The sequence below is a fragment of the Leuciscus leuciscus genome (genome assembly GCF_965113295.1).
Source record: "Leuciscus leuciscus genome assembly, chromosome: 25".
Classification (NCBI taxonomy): domain Eukaryota; kingdom Metazoa; phylum Chordata; class Actinopteri; order Cypriniformes; family Leuciscidae; genus Leuciscus; species Leuciscus leuciscus.
Window position 1 is genome coordinate 3819623 of NC_138724.1, and position 18285 is coordinate 3837907.

Sequence of the window (18285 nt, forward strand, 5' to 3'; positions counted from 1 at the left end):
GAACACAATATATGACTGCAACATATATCTATACATATATTTGACTTATCTGAGAACACAATATATGACTGCAACATATATCTATACATATATTTGACTTATCTGAGAACACAATATATGACTGCAACATATATCTATACATATATTTGACTTATCTGAGAACACAATATATGACTGCAACATATATCTATACATATATTTGACTTATCTGAAAACACAATATATGACTGCAACATATATCTATACATATATTTGACTTATCTGAGAACACAATATATGACTGCAACATATATCTATACATATATTTGACTTATCTGAGAACACAATATATGACTGCAACATATATCTATACATATATTTGACTTATCTGAGAACACAATATATGACTGCAACATATATCTATACATATATTTGACTTATCTGAGAACACGATATATGACTGCAACATATATATACATATATTTGACTTATCTGAGAACACAATATATGACTGCAACATATATCTATACATATATTTGACTTATCTGAGAACACAATATATGACTGCAACATATCTATATATATATTTGACTTATCTGAGAACACAATATATGACTGCAACATATATCTATACATATATTTGACTTATCTGAAAACACAATATATGCCTGCAACATATATGAACATTTATGTGTCCAAACATGTGAAGAAAATATTTGAGTTCATCCATATATGATACCATATATCTGCATATATTACAGTATTGGTTTCTCGCATATATGGACAACATTAATTATAAATATGTGACATACATATTTGTTTTCCACATATTTAATAAATGTATGTAAACATACACTGTAACCCTTTACTGTAAATTTACAACGAATTTCTTACAGAATTGTACTGTATTTCCATAATATAGTATTAAGCTGTATCTTTTACAGAACAGCTGTAAATATACAGCACATTTCTGTTTTCGTCCTGATAAATTCGTTCTATAGGATCATACCATCATACTGACTGAAAAGGCATTGCATTGTGGGATTGATTTCTTTCGGGCTCAATTCAGTTCAAATGTGACGCGTCATGCGAGCAGACAGTAACGTTAGGCAGCTACAACAGACAAACTTGTTTTGTCAGCGGGATTCAACTGAACAAATAATCATTCCTGATATCAAGATAAACAATGTCTGCGAATCTGTGAGCAATTTTAAAGCTTTTTTGAGGTTCGGTTCAGTTTGTATTTCAAACATTAGTTGCCTGTGACGCAGCAGAAAATGGACGACGTTAACGGTAGCAGGCAGCTAACGTTACCTGAAGACGGATGGAAGAATTTGTCATTGAATAATCTAACCTGCGCGTGACGATAAGTGGGATTTAGAGTTTGAGAAGATGGAGAATTGTTCAACTGAGTGATACGGTAAGCCAATATATAAGTTATTATTATTTTATTTTTTTGCGTTCGCATTTCTACATTGTTTTCACGTATTTGGTTTGATGAACGCGGTTTACTACCGTGGCCGCGCAAGCAATTCACTGACTCTGTTCACCTGTTTACCAAGTAACGTTAACTTCGACATTTCATATAATAGGCAACCTTTACCATGCTATTTGCATGACGTGCATTTGATATATATATTTTTTCGTTTTAGGCTTTGTAATCTGATGGCCATTGTTAATGTAAGTGCTTTTAAGTAGTGTTACAGTTATAGTCTATGTGGTAAAAAAAAAAATGCTGTCAAATTCTGTCAGTTCTGTGATCGTGCTTTTGAATCGTTGTCAGAATTTTGCTAGCACATGAAAATCCATGTTCCTAATGCTGTTTTCAAATGTAGTAGGCCTATTCCTGATTGCCATCCCATGGTCCTACAACTAACGTTACTCCCTAATTCAAAGAAGTTAGACGGTGTTATCCTTCAAGCAGATAATAGAGATTATTCAGCAAATCTCATTAATCTGTAATATGTTTTATGTTTTGGTTCTGTTGATCAAGGTTGTGCTGTCCTTTTTAAAAATTGTTTCAGGAATTTGCATCGCTGATGTCCAGCAATCTACATTTGCCAGAAAGTCCACGACTTATTTCCTGGTATGTAAACATTAAAGGGGTAGATGAAACCTAAAATGAAAAGCCATCATTTACTCACCCCACTGCAAAATATGTTTTTCTTAATTAGTGTTTTTATTTTGTTTCCAGTCCAGATATCTACAATTCTTACATGAAGAAGCATTTAATAGACACGTAAAAATTGTCTTGTTTTCTGAAAGAATAAGTCAAAATTAAGTGAGTTTATGCTTAAAACAAACAAAATTATATGCCAGTGCATTTTAGCATTCTAACCAATTTAAATTTTTAGTTGAAAAATGTAATTCATAGAACTATGAATAGACAACTACATCGAACCACAGTGGAACCCACAGTAGTTATTTTAATTATTTTAATTATTTATTTATTCCTTTTTTTTTTTTTATTCCATTACAGGTCAATCTCTAAGCAACCAGTGCTGGATATTAAGTTTGGAAGGTCAAGGTGTGTGTGAAGGATCACAGCCTAACTTCATCACTGGCCTGGCAGCGCTGTTTGCCTCCTCCTATGAGTTCAGCTTGCAGTACCAGGAAGAGGCAGCACCTTGAGTTTGTTCAGAGGTTAGTCATTGGCATATTTGCCATTCATATATATATATATATATATATATATATATATATATATATATATATATATATATATATATATATATATATATATTAGACTGAATTGTGTCACTAACCTTGACTTGACAGTATTTATTATGTTGACTACTGGTATGAACAATATGGCCCTGGTTTCCATACAGGGCTTAGCTTAAGCCAGGTCTAGGCCTTAATAAAATTAGGGTATTTAAGCAGCTTTTATAATAATGTATCATTAAAAAAAAAACATTACTGGTGTGCATCTTGAGATAAAACAGTGGCAGTCATATATTTTAAGATATGCCAGTGCAAGTTGTTTTCAGTTGAAGGATTAGTGAAAATTCTGTCATTAATTACTCACCCTCAATTCGTTCCAAACCTGTAAGACCTTCGTTCATCTTCAGAACACAAATTAAGATATTTTTGATGAAATCTGAGAGGTTTCTGAACCACCCATAGACAGCAACGTCTTTGCAACTTTTAAGGCCCAGGGCCCGTATTCATAAAGATTCTAAGAATCCTCTAAGAAAACTCTTAATTTAGCTTAAAAACTTTTACGTAGGAGTCTTAGCTTAAAAGCGATTCGGGACCGATCTGAGAGCAACTCTGAGTAAGGAAAAGCCAAAAACTTTCATCTTAGTAAGGAGGCAGGGTTGACCCCGTTGCTATGTATGACACAATCTTTTGAAGACTGTGATTGGTTGGTTGTCCAAGAAGAAAAAAAAAAAGAAAGTGATTTTAAGTATAGGGTCTATTCTAAGCCTTCACTTTGAAATTACATGCGAAATTTTTCCTATTTGACCGTTCTCACACACACACACACACACACACACACACACACACACACACACACACACACACACACACATTATATATGTGTATATAAATCCTTTTTATTTTATTTACCATGCTGTTAATTTCCTATAAGGTATTTGATTGGCTTATAATGATAAAAATTGTTCCACTCTTTCCAGTTACACTGATTGCTGGCATGTCTATTTAAGTGGTGGTTTGAATGTTGGTTTTAATGTATCAAACATGGAATTTTCCCAGTTGCCAAATATCGTAATGTAGTGATTACTTTCATTTCTGGCGCTATGGCATTTCTGTGCTGTGTCGGAGATGTTAGCGTGTCTCTAATAAGATCAGTGATCCCTGCACGATCTAATCTATAGCGTCTTATTAACTCACTGTTATTCATTGTCTGCAACACATTTCTTCTCCCTCTTCGTCTTTCTGCCATTTTCTCCTCTGCTAAAGAAACTCTTAAGCCTCTTAAAAGTCCTCGTCCGTGCTCCTAACAATTTTGACCTTAAGACCTCTTTTAAGGGTTAAGATGCTTTCTGAATTACTTTTTTCTTTACTAGGATTTTTTCTTTAATTTTAAGAGTAAACGCCCACATTTCTAAGAATTTTCTTAGAATTTTGTCACTAGGAGCTACTCTTTGCATTAAGATTCTTTATGAATACGGGCCCTGAAAGCTAGTAAAAACATTGTTTAAATAATCCATGTAACTAGTGCAACCTTAAAGGAGAACTCCGGTCAATTTTAACATTGAGCTCATTTTTTTGTAAATTTGGAGTGCTGTCAATACAGAGAACAACGACAAAAATCGGTGTTGCCTACACCGTGTTATCCTCTTTTTAAAATTTGCACCCTGTTGACTTCAATGGGGCAAGTTTTAAACCTGCTTTTAGCCTCTTAACATCCTTGATGTGTCATTACAAGTGCCCAGCCATGTGAGTGATTCCTTCAGCGTGAACACGGGTGAATCTGACTGCAGTAGATGTGAAAGATATCTTGTTGAAACATCTACAAATGTCCATATATAGGTGAAAATGCCCCTTGAAATCAAATTAAGGTGGCAAATATTACCCCTTAATAAAAAATGTTCATTTCTGTCAGTGCTGTAAACTGACCACTGCATAGAATATGAAAAATATGAATATCTTTGTCAGTCAGCTGTCAACAGGCCTAAACAAGCCATGGCACCAAGCACAGAAACACAATCAGTAAAATGTTATCTAATTATTATCAAGAAAACTTTGAAAATATCGATCGAGACATATTTTGTCAATATTGCGCACCCCTAATGCATGGTATTCATTTTGATTTCTTCGGGTCTTAAAAAGCCTTAAATTTGACTTTAAAAAATGTGCAGAAACCCTGCTTCATAATATTTAGGTTGAACCACTGTAGCTATATATTTACCAATGTTTTTACCACTTTTCTGGGCTTTGACAGTTGCAATGATATTGTTATCAATGGAAGGACAAAACTATCGGATTTCATCAAAAATATCTTCATTTGTGTCCCGAAGATGAACAGAAGTCTTGAGGGTGAGTAATAATGACAGAATTTAAATTTTTGGGTGCAAACATGCATTTTAGTCTGGTAAATCATGTTGTCATATATGCAATAAACATTGCAAGGCTTGCAATTAAGTTAAATTATTTCTGTCACAAATGTTTGGGCTGGATTCTGGCAGTGTGTGCTCTATATAAACGGAGTCTAAAGACTGCCTTTCCACTGATACTCTGATGGACCTGATGAGGGGATGATGAGCTGGGTGATGAGTAGACAAAAGTTGTAGAATAAAACTTTAAATCTGGCAACCCCACTTCCAAAAATTTAGTTAGTTGACAGTGTTGCATGTAAACAGACACATTGAGTTGATGTATTTTACCAGGGCAGAAAAAATATCAGTTATTGATCACAACATCCAACATTGCATTTTTTTTTTTTTTTCATGTTCAGTTTTAGACAGCTTTTGTGCTGTCTCTCTTTGTCAAAATATATACACTCAGTTAATAATATTTAATTGTTGTTTTTTTCTGCCTTTTAGATGCTTTCTTGACATCAATCCTGAACGTGGATCAAAAACAAAGAAAGGACAAGTAACTTCAAAGAAAACTGGCCAAGTTGTGCAAAACAAGAACACCACTGTAAGCCTACAGGTGTCCTCACTTCTGTGAAAACTTGCAGACTTTGAATGGGATTTCGTTTGCACTTTTATGGACTTCAAAAAAGAAACAGCATTTCACTGTCGTTATAAAGCTTGGAAGAGCCAGGACATTTATTAATAGAACTCTTGATTGTATTCGTCTGAAAGAAGAATGTCATATAGACCTAGGATGACTTGAGGGTGAGTAAATCATAGGCTAATTTAAATTTTTGGGTAAACTATTCCTTTAAGTGCTAACTGTTACCTGTTTGTTGTTAAGTGTTAAAATTGCATTTTATGTTTAAAAAGTAATTCAGCCAACATGTTCACAGATGGCATTTTAACTAAATAAATGTTTTAAAACCCAGAAAATGTTGTTTTTCTTTTTCCTAGTGTGACTACTCTTATGAAACCTTAAAGTATAATATTTTAATTATGTAATAATAAAAGCAGTATTCCCTGTAAAAATACAATTTATTGCTGTCGACAAGTTTAATAATGTAAAATGTGGTATAATTGGTAATTACAGTGGAGTACTGTAAATGCTGTTTACTGTAGTAGTGTTGTAAAAATACAGTATGTGGATGGCAACCCAGCTGCCAGTATTTTACTGTAAATTTACAGTGAAAAGTTTTACAGTGTACATGCATGTGATACTGATGCATTTTTAAAGCTGTGGCATATGGTTATGGTACTTTGTGGATGTATTTGTCAAAAATGACAAAGAAAACACTGCATTATTGTATTAAAATACTATATTTGGTATTCACACAATAGACAAAATCTCCAACTATAGGCATTTAATTTCAAGGCATTCAGATATAAGATTTGTATCCCTAATATACTGTATATATGTGAAAGTATGTACTATAGAAATAAGTACATATATGCATGTACACATATATGCGTCATATATGCATGGATACATATATGCGTCATATATACATGGATACATATATGCGTCATATATGCATGGATACATATATGCGTCTTACATATATTCCACATTTATGTGCATATACGGGAAAATATATGGCACTTACATGAAAACGGCCATTTTTGCTATATTTTGAAATATATGTTTCATATATGTCTATGTGTTTTACATATATGAATTTTGCATATATTCTCATATATGCAGCAGACATACATGGGCACTAACATTATATATGTAATGTACATATATTGACATATATTACATTTCTGTATGGGCAGTCTGAGCACAAGCGCTACTCTTCAGCACAAACCACAACATTTAATAACAGAAACAACTCTAAATGTCCAACAGAACTGAACATTAGACATTAAGGGGGGGTGAAATGCTATTTCATGCATACTGAGTTTTTTACACTGTTAAAGAGTTGGATTCCCATGCTAAACACGGACAAAGTTAAAAAAATTTAGTTGTACATTTGATGGAGTAGTTCTGTACCAAAAATACTCCTTCCGGTTTGTCACAAGTTTTGGAAAGTTTTTTTTCGAGTATGGGTCTGTGTGACGTCAGATGGGGCGGGATTTCCTTATACGGTCCTAAGGGCACTTCTCCCGGAAGGGCGTGCGCACACCCGTAGACCAGAGCGAGAGCGAAAGCAGTACTACCTCATCTAAGCGCTGTGCTTGCTGCAGTCACAGGACTTTGTTTGTTCCGACGCCGGATTTAGCAGTCCCAACGATAAAGGTTCACGGTCTTGCGTTGGAACCGCAGACGGTGAGTAAAACTCATAGACAAACTGCTTCAAATGTCTAAGTGTTGTTAGCTATCGGCGCGTAAGCACCGCCCACACGGCATGCCTCCAGCCGCTCGTTTTTTTTCCGGAAAGACTCGGTACAGCCTATCTTTCTTTTATAAATATAATAAAACTAAAGACTTTTTGGAGATTTGAAGGATGCAATACTACTCTATAGGTACTCAAGATTAACATGAGATTGAATGAAAATGAGTGTTTCACCCCCCCTTTAACATAAACTGCCAACATCTTTCCCCGTGTGCTCTACGATCTACTTCAGGCTTATGATGCTAAACGCAGCCCTGGGCCATGGACCTGGAGTTCCCAGCATGCTTTGTGTGGCGATATGAGAGCATTGGATGGTTACGGGCACGCTCTCAAATACAGAGCTATAATGAATCACGACTACGCCACCCCAGCATTAACCCAGCTGGGGAAATATCCATAAAAAAAAAGGGGCACACAAGTTCGTTTCTCCCTCCCACAATCACAAGACACTGAGACGTGAATACGTACAAAAATATATATAATTCTTTATTTAATGATCATAAATAGTTTAAAAAGGGTACTAGAGTCAGTCAAATAATGGGGCTGAATGGCAAGGCCATTACTTTGTATATGAGCAACGAAGTTCAATCAGTAAACAGACATGTCGACTCTCGTGACGGAGCTGGGGTGCACCATTAGCTGGGCTGGCTGAGCAGTAGGCCTCGAATCAGCCCGCAAGGAGTACACCGTGCCCAAAACTTCCAAAGCATACACACTTGTGAAATCCACTACAAGAAAACCTCTACCACACACTCAAAGGAGAACTTCTGTTCACCATGCACAGGATGGCTAGCCTGCCCGATTTTGGGTCACCCCTGCTCCTGTGAAAGAAAAAGAATACCAATTAACAAAAGAATACAAATGCAGCATTAACTGTTAATATTGCCAGCAATAGGCAATTAACGCCAAATAAACACACAGAAACAAAGTACCGTTGCTACCGACAATAAAGACAGAGAACACAAAAACAATTGAAAACACAAATGAAAGCGAAACACATGAAAGCAAAACTAGAAACAAAACTACTAAGAGCAAAACAGCTAGAAACAAAACAGCTAGAAACAAGACAGCTAGAAAACAAGACAGCTAGAAACAAGCGTCGAGGCTAAACAGCGTCGCGATCAAGCGCCCTCTTTAAAGGTGAACTAAGTAATTTTTTACCTTAACTGAACAGTTTCGGAGTCATTGGAATGGTTATATTACTTATTTCGGGTTGAATGGTGGTCGTTTCGCACCCCCCTGGTGCCCGTGAGCGGAAAATCCGCACTTGCAAGTTTGAGCCGGCGAGCCGCCGGCCGCCGCGTCAGGAAGTAGCGCGTAATATCAGGTCTCGCGATGTAAACAATTGCCTTACGGCCAAAAGAAATCTGCTAAAATGCTGTCATTATTGCGCTCCCTCACGCTGTTCGAACCCGAATGAAGAAGACGTTTTAAAGAATGTCCCATCTGCTTTGATGTCGTTGATCTACTAGCCATGGTGTCTGAGAATCACCAACGAGTTTTACAACAGTGTTGTCAAATATCTATTCCGAAGCTGTGGGGGGAGCTCTAGAGAGAAACCTGCGAGCAAAAAGCGAGAATACAGCGAAGAAATCCCGAAACTACTGAGCCCTGCTTTAACGGCCGATCAGCCGGACTTCCGTTCGAATATCCGGCAGACCATTCCCTCATCCCATTTACTACACAGAGGAATTCACACGTCACACATTTGCTAAATAAAAACACGTCCCACGCCCACATATTCACAATACAATGGACCTACCTCACGCACCGAGCAGTAAAGTAGCAGTCACTCACAGCACGCTGGGTTATACATACGATCGGTTCCCTTTTCTACACTGGACCTACAGCAGCAATGCAGAGGAAAAACCCTCGAGCAGTACGCTCCGTACCTCCACACAGACACCAGCTGCGCGGAAAAGTCAGCTCACACGGAGCAAGCGAGGACCAGCAACCACGACACCCAGATGAACGCAAGGATGACGCCATATCCTACCACTCTGGAAATGCCCTTTATATAGTCCAAATAAGTCCCGCTAAATAATCATGGGGCGGAGTCATGCTTAAAGGAGCACTTCACCACATTTGCAAGGGACTGCATTTAGGAGAGTCAATTTATGTGTTTTACACTGTATCACTGAAGGGCCTGTTTCTTTTTTTACGAAATTTCTCTGCGTCAGTGTGATGTCCCTGTCAGTCCTTCCTTGTTTTGTGTGTGTGTATATGTGTGTGTTTGTATTGTTTGCAGGTGACTGGCTGATTGCGGTGTAATTGGAGCACCGGTGCGCAGGTTCTTCGTTCCCTACAAAAGCTGTCGGTTTCTTGTTGGCTGGTGTCTTCTGTTCTGGTTCGGCGTGGCAGTGCCTGATGTTTCGCGTTGATACAGATAATTGTAAATGGCCGAACTTCGGCTTAATTCAAAGAATAATGTGAAATAAAGTGCAGATTTCAGCAATGTAGATGCATTCGTTCTCTCCTATTTTGTGGTGATTCTTTGGAATCATAACAGTCAGTCTTAAAAAAATAATAAAAATCCTACGCTGACTTTTTTTGACAGATGCGTTACACCAGCATAGAGACCCCATCACCGACAATTAAGCACAACTATAATAATGGGCCGCCGATGTACGAGTTTTATGGGCCGTTCAGACAAGAAAAATGAAATAAAAGTGTGAGATGTATCGGCCCAAAAGCACATCAGCCCAGCGGAGAAATGCCATGTCTGCCAGATGTTCAGTCCACTCCTGGTTGGACATTTAGAGGAGTTTCTGTTATTGAACTCTGTGGTTACCATTGTGCTGAAGAGTAGCGCTGTCAACTGTGATTTTCACTTTGCTGTAACTTCATGTGTTTAATAACCCCAAATCACAATTTCTCACTGAAGCAAATTCTGCGATCAGCAAAGAGCAGGTGCTAGTGATGGAGAAATGAAGCTTTGTGAAGCACTGAGGCTTTTCCCTCAACTGTATCGTAGAATGCTTCATTACTCCAAGCTTTTCAACACACTGCACCATAGGCATAATTTAAGGGTGGGATGGGTGGGACATGTCCCCACCACGTTTTATAAATAATAAACTTTATTTTCTATAGTGCCTTTAACTGTACTTCTCAAAGCGCTTTACAGAAACAAATAAAACAACAAAAATACACCATATAAAATAATCCACAATATAAAATTAAAGCAACAAAATACACCATATAAAATAATGCACAATGAAAAATGTATGCAAAACTTCAATTAAAAGCTACCCAAAAAAAAAAAAAGTTTTAAGGTAAGATAAAAAAATGCTAAGAGATTTGTGCTGACAAGTGCTGAATATACAGAGATTCAATAGGCCTACTTTTCAATATTCAGTCAAATACTATAGCCTACTTGTAGTGCATACAGAATACAATATGTTCACATTACTCAGTTGCAATTACTAGACCTTTTATGTAATTGCAAAAATTGTTTACTGTATACAATATTATTATTTTCTGTAACGTTCTGGATGCTGTTTTCTCCATGTTTTGATGTAGTGTCTGATGGATGATCTGTAGTGCTTATTTTATTGACTCAAGTGTGATTTTCAGGACAGCAATTGTTTGACTTTTTGAGAATAGTTAATGGTTTTGTGAGTTTAGTTTGAAAATGTGGATTTGTAGAGTTGGGGAACTTGGACTCGAGTCCAATTTTTAATGAACTCGGCCTTATCACACACTCGGGTGAATTTGTACTCGGATTTGACACGGACTCGGACACTTTAGACTCGGAAAATGTTCCGAGTACAGTCGAGTCCAGGCACTGGAGGACACAATATTATTCAAAAACGAAACGAAACTCCTTGTGTTGTTTCAACGTTGAGCATTGTAGCCAATCACAGACATGTAAATTAAGCGCATGAACGCAGTGGCCAATCAGAGGCGTTTAGAGTCACCATGCGGAGTATTCGCTCAAAATGCATGTTCAGAATCAGCGCAAGCTTTATCCTTTCGCAAATCCCCTCATAAACATCAAAGTCTAGACGCAATGTAAATAAGAGATTCACTGTGCAGATGCGGACAACTTCAGTGTTTATGACGAGAGTTTTAGTGAGAGTGTGTAGAACACGGTAAGTAAGTGATGGCTTAAAGGGAGCGCTATTGGCAATCTTAATCATAGTTTTGTTTTTCATACTTCTAGAGGACCAGTGGTTACGTTCACATTATTATAAAGAGTGATAACTGAATTTAAAAATAAATAAATAAAAGCCCATGGCCACCATCATGATATATCCAATGTGAATAAGAGTAGACTAATGTTATGTTAACTTATTTGTGCTGATATTAGATAGGTCAGCGGCTGCTGTCTGGCTCTTGTGTAATGGTCGCTGCGCGCGCTCGTGTGTTGTGTGAGTGTGTGTGAGTGAATCACAGTTAGTTGAAGTTTAGCTACTTCCGCAAACAACAAGTGACGTCGTTGACCGTTGAGTACTCTTCTGCGCATGCGGGTCACTTCTGGGTCATTTCACGTTCACACAGGAGATCACAAAAGGTCGCATTTAATTGGAAATGTGAACGACCTTGCAAAAAAATCGAATTTTTAAAAAAAATCGAAATTGAGCATTAAGCTCTGCAGTGTGAACGCAGCCCAAGTGATGTCCTTTCTGCTTCCCCATATGCAGTCCAGAAGGTTAATGGGATATATCAAATAATCAAAATGAAAAAGGCATTGTTAAACTAAATTTTACAAAGTGTTGTAAATAGTCTTTCAAAGTGTTTCTAATAGGGATGGGCATCTCCATAACTAGGCCGATACGATACGCATCTCGATGCATAGCCAACGATACGATACATTAAAGATGCATATAAGCAGCTACCGATGCGATGCGATACGATTCACTACTATTACGATGCAGTGCGATGCGATTCAATGTAATATGATGCTATGCAATTATAGTTTTTATTATATGTTTATTTTAAAATAAATATCAGACATACAGCAAATCATAAAGTAGCTTAAGTGCCTGACTTTTAATGGCTCTTTCACAAACAAAAGATTTGGTTTTCACAAAAAAAAAAAAAAATTCAGCTGAAAGAAGATGCTGTTTTAACAAACAATAATAAAAAATAAACGTTCATAAATGTATTCAAATGCAAATATATATATATTTGGTGTGTCAACGAGGTGTGTCATGAGAGTCACCTACAACCTAAAAGGAGAATATATATATATATATATATATATATATATATATATATATATATATATATATATATATATATATACTCCTTTTAGGTTGTAGGTGACTCTCATGACACACCTCGCACTCCGTAGTGTTGTGATGCATCATATTCACGTAGCAGCTGCAGCAGTGGTGATGAGAGCGCTTGAGCAACAGTTCAGTGATTGTGATGATGAGACACGAATGAGGGGAAATCGCGTCCATCGCGCCGTGCTTAACATGTCTATCGCGCCGCAAGACCACCAGACGCGCGTCAACGCGTCTTTTTACCATGGAAACCACTAGCTCCAGACGCTCTATTCGCGTTCGTTGTGGACGCAGCAGTTACATAATAAAATATTGGTCACAAATGATTGATCACTTTCTAAATAGTAGAAGTATAATAAATATGAATGAATAAATCGTTTTTTACCGATGCAAATATGTTAGAAACAATGCATCGCGATACAAATGCCAACTTATCCGATGCACACTTATTTAAATCGATGCATCGCATCGTTAGCTTTTATGCCGATGCACCGATGCGAATCGGTTAATCTTACCATCCCTAGTTTCTAAACTATGTAAATAAATGTTTTTATTGTTATTTGTTGTAGCTCCAGACACACTCTGCAGTTGGAAGATGGACCTGTGGACATGACTGTTGCAGAACATGATGTGGAGCCAGATTTAACAGAACTATCAAGGCCAAGTTCTCCAGTGCCACCTCAACGGAGATCTGCAACCCCAACACTTTCTACTATTTCGCAATCGGACATCTCCACACCACCACTGGCCAGTCAGAGGTTAAATACTCCAACACCCCATTCCAGAGTGCAAGCTCTAATTAGTGAGGCTCAGCCAACAAGACAGAAGAGGAGGAGGTCAAATGATCCAACTGCAACAGAGCAACAGCTATTGGACATTTTAACACAACCAACCACAACACCGTCACCATATATTCCCAAACCTGGAGATGAAATGTACTACTTTGCTCTTAGTTTAGTACCTAGACTTTCAAGACTACTTCCCCAGAACCAGACAAAAGCACAGATTAATATACTATACTGACTTACCTCTCAGATCTAGAAGCAGAAGAACAAACCATGCAACAAAGCCACACTTCAACCCAACCATTCACAAGCAGTCAGCAACCAAACAGTTCAGGATTTCATCAATACCAGCCAACCCCTACTTACCATCAAAACCACACTCAGCAAATCCAGACACATCACCTAGCCCAATCAACACCTTTTTCAACAAGGTCTGTCGAACAACAAGGTACATCTATGGAAGACCCATCTTCGCCAGTATATCACCATTTTTAATAAATTAATTTTGCTTTCCAACATTTAATTCTGTTTAATAGCAGTTTTGCAGTTGAACTAGGTTGTAAATATTTATGACTTTAATTTAATAAATTTTATGTTTTAGTCATTATTTTATAGACAGTTTTCGACAGTTATATAAAAGTTTTCATACTTCTGTTGTGATATTTATACTGTTCCGTTTAGAGTTTATTCGGTTGCCTTTTAATTATAATTTAATTAAACACATTTTGGAAACTAAATCGACTACGTCATTGTTTTATTAATTTACATAAACAATACAGGTTTTAAATTGTATTATATTTTATTATTAAATTACAATATGGAGAAATGTACTTAAACTACAAACATATAATTTGATGGCAGACAAATCACACAGTGTGTCTGTTATTACCTCAATGTAATTGCAAGACGCTGTTTGGGTTCGATGGCTGCTCGATAATTCGTTGACTGCCTTGTGAGCTCGGGTCCAACAACAGAAAGAAGCCCGTTCATTTGCTCAGCACTCATACGAAAATATGTCGGATGACGGTCGTTATCCAGGCGCAGTTCCACGACAAGATTGTGAAAAGCACCCTGCACAGTTTGTTAGGATGAACCCACATTCTTCGACGCAACTTTCTGAACAAAAGGTAAAGTGCGATGACTCTCCTTCTGTCTACAACATGTTCTAAAAGGAATTAAAACAAAATGTTTAAATACGTACGGCGGTAAAGTAGACTATGAACAACGATTTTAGATAAAACAAACTATTCCAGGTATTACAAATATTTTGCAAGTTATAATGTATAAAAATAAAAATGTTGAAAGAACTTACCCATTGTTTGAAATGGTTATATTGTCTGCCGAACACGCTTTGCAGCCGCTGCTGTGACGCTGTACTTATACGCTTCCAGGTAGAATATTCGCACGAGTCTGCAGCTGCAGTGACGATGTAGTTACGCTGACGCGCCACTGACGCTTGCGGTGTTAAAGAGGTGTAAACGGCTTCAAATAATTAGTTTGCTATTATGTCAATTTCCAACATTTATTAAATCATTGCCATATCCAAACAGTAGCAATGAGCTGGACAGTATAAACAATCAATAACAACTGTATTCATGCATTAAAGAAAGCATGCCCTCAGCTAATAAAGTGCAGGTTATTGGAACACCTTCACAGTACAGTTTCTCACTGTGTACATACATAATCTTACAACATTTTAAAATGAAGTCAACAGGCACTTTTGTAACAATTCACAAGCCATATTCAAAATGAGCTGTTCACAAGTGCAGAGTGACAGTCATGTCTGAGTGCCTAGACAAGGAGCTTGTGTTTCAGAGTCATGAACTTGGGCTTGGTTTTGGGCGCAGTGTGTCAAGTCCCACGAAAAGTCTTTGAAACACCTCAAATGTTTTGGAAAGCTTGGATGGATACTCAAGATTAAGTGCATATGTCAAACCCAAGCAGTAACAGCATGCTTTGGCCAGATTTCCAAGATTGGGAAGGACTGGTATTCCCTCAATGATGATTCCTACTGCATCTGGCTCACGGCAGACATAGATGCTCATATTCTTCATGTTCAGGTCCTCATGAACAGTGGTCTCTGCAGCCCCCTTTGAGATAAAAGATAAAGTATTTAAGACAAACAATCTCATTTGTTGAAGAAAAACAAATCCTTCACCACTACCTGCCAAATGCTGGTTCAGTCAGTTCAAATCAAATATATCAATGTGTTTCAAGTGTTTTTCCCTTTTTACTTAATGATTTCTTCACATTTTTGAAAAAGATTTGAGTTTTTTTTACTAAAATGATCAATAAATCAATAAAATGTTCCCAAATGAGCCAAGAAATGACGTGGAATAATTGTTATCATGTGCCATCAAAATGTTTTCAGGAAAGGGTATATATATATTATAGTCTTCAAATCAATAGTTTCCTCGTCAGTTGTTAAATAAGTGCAATGTAAATATTAATAATGACTGAATTAATAATATGTATGATTCTGCCAATAGACTCTTCAGAAATGTGTGTATAATAGCTTAACATTTCTCAACATGAGGAAGTTGTTTGATAATGTGTTTGTGACTGATCTACAGTCTTCAGGATAATTATTTAAATAGAGAGAGTCACTTTGCATTGTCAGCACATGCTTCAGTGCTCTGAGAGTGTTTATAGTGCTGTGAGTTTAACACTTCATGACTGAGAGCAGAACACAATCTTCATCATCACACAAGACTAAACTACAGCAATGAACACAATCAACATCTTCATCTGGACCATTGCACTGTTTATTCAAGGTTTGTGTAATACAGTTTTTAAAATAATTATTAACTCTCTTAAAATGTCAAATATACATTATTAAAAAATTTTTTTCCTGTTTTCTTTCAGAGTGTAGAGGACAGATCACTGTAACTCAGAGTCCATCAATACCAGCAGTTCAACCAGGAGAAGAAGTCAGAATAAACTGTAAAACCAGCAGTAATGTGTATAATAATAATTACTTACACTGGTACTCACAGAAACCTGGAGAAGCTCCTAAACTCCTCATATATGCAGCAACAAACCGTTATACTGGAACTCCATCTAGATTCAGTGGCAGTGGATCTGGCAATGATTTTACTCTGACCATCAGTGGAGTCCAGACTGAAGATACAGGAGATTATTACTGTCAGAGTTTACACTGTCCTAGTAGCTGTGATGTGTTCACACAGTGATAAAGAGTCGTACAAAAACCTCTGTCAGTCAGACGTCACAGTGACTGCACTGATACAGCTGAGAGAAACTGCAGCTGCTGATGGAGGATCACAACCTACACAATATCAAACCTTTCACAGACTTTATTCATTTATTATGATGTGAGTAAACATGAAACACAATCTTATATTCCTTACTAAACTGGACTAAAATGTGGAGAAAATGTGAGTGGTGATTGTTGTTGTAAAACTTCTTGTTCTTGTAAAGCCACTACAATATAATAATCGAAATAATAGCTCGAAAGGCTGGTTTAGCTGATTTTTCATCGCCGAAGCGAACCAGAGCGTGATGCATGCACGGCAAGTTACGCAGTACTCGTTCCCTCTCTAGTAGGGTTGGGTATCGGTTGGGTTTTATCCGATACCAGTACCTACTCTGTATTTTTTAAATGGTTCCGGTTCTTGAACCGGTACTTAAGAAAACGAAACTGCACACACTTTATCAAATAAATAATATGTGTGTCCGTGTCCAAACTGGACACAATATTAACTTAAATCTTTAAAGATTTTCTGATTTCTGAAAAATTGTGCCATTTAATAGGCTACTGATGTAGCCTAAAACACTTAGGCTAATTTAAGATCAAAATTTTGTCTTCTCATATTATGACTTTTACTTTAAAACAGAGAAATATCTGACACTGAGCAGAAATATTTAACACACACATAATAGCCTCAAATAAATATACTTGATATACTTCATACTTGATATGCAAGATTTGCAGTTAAAATACTAGACTTACCATGTCCACCAGGACACTGGCAGCTGAATTTGAACTTTCATCAAGTGTGTCAGAGGTTTTGGGTTCTAATCCGCATTCGTATTTTTTTTTTTTAAACCGATTATGCTCATCAGTGGTTGTATATCAAGCAGGGACAGGTTTGTGTGCATTATATTTTGATTTCACCGGAACGAATAGAGAGTCCCCGCAACGTATTGAAGCGCGTCCGAGTAAAGACGGTGCGGTGTGCGCGAGCCACAAAAGAAAACACTGTATCCGCGCCACTGATCGCCGCTGCAACGAGCACTTTGATCACTTTGCTTTAAAAAACACATTTCAGCGCTGATCGTCTCTTATTTAACAAACAAACTAAATGAATGCTCTGCTGGTTAACTGTAGATGTTTTATTATTGGAACACTCGTGCCGCGAGATGTTTTATAGGAGCAGTACAAAAAAAGTCAGGCACCGAAATCAGGCACCGAAAGTTTCGTTCTTATTCTGTCTCGTTACAACCGTTTACGTCGGAACCGGTTCCCAACCCTACTCTCTAGAGAGAACCGAGGTTACATTAGTAACCGAGTACGTTCTCTTACGAGAGGTTCTCTCGTACTGCGTAATAGCTTACGCTAGGGCAGGGGTCGGCAACCCAAAATGTTTAAAGAGCCATATTGGACCCAAAAAAAAAAAAAAAAAACTGTCTGGAGCCGCAAAAAATTAAAGCCTTATATAAGCCTTATAATGAAGGCAACACATGCTGTAGCCTAAGTGTCTATATTAGCTTTATTAGCCCCCTAGTATCAAAATGATAAGTAGCCTAGGCAACAAATACATAATGAGCATTCATGATTAAATGTTTATTTTCCCTGCAGCGCATCCTGGAGAGAATGACGCACCACGTGACTACTCTACGATGGTGCTTTAAGTTTAACTTCCATTATAATTTTTATGTATTA

General features: G+C 37.1%; 1 long non-coding RNA gene across 3 annotated transcripts; it reads left to right on the forward strand.

The window, feature by feature from the left end:
• Window positions 1-1167: 1167 nt before the first annotated feature.
• LOC309490587 lies at window positions 1168-5739 on the forward strand. 3 transcript variants are annotated; one of them, XR_014202721.1, is made up of 4 exons: window positions 1168-1399; window positions 1632-2065; window positions 2459-2622; window positions 5493-5739. It is a non-coding gene; the product is annotated as an uncharacterized lncRNA (long non-coding RNA). The 3 variants fall into 3 exon arrangements; XR_014202722.1 differs by lacking the exon at window positions 1168-1399 and having other exon boundaries at window positions 1645-1659; window positions 1815-2065; window positions 5493-5737; XR_014202723.1 differs by lacking the exon at window positions 1168-1399 and having other exon boundaries at window positions 1942-2260; window positions 5493-5734.
• The last annotated feature ends 12546 nt before the right edge of the window (window positions 5740-18285 follow it).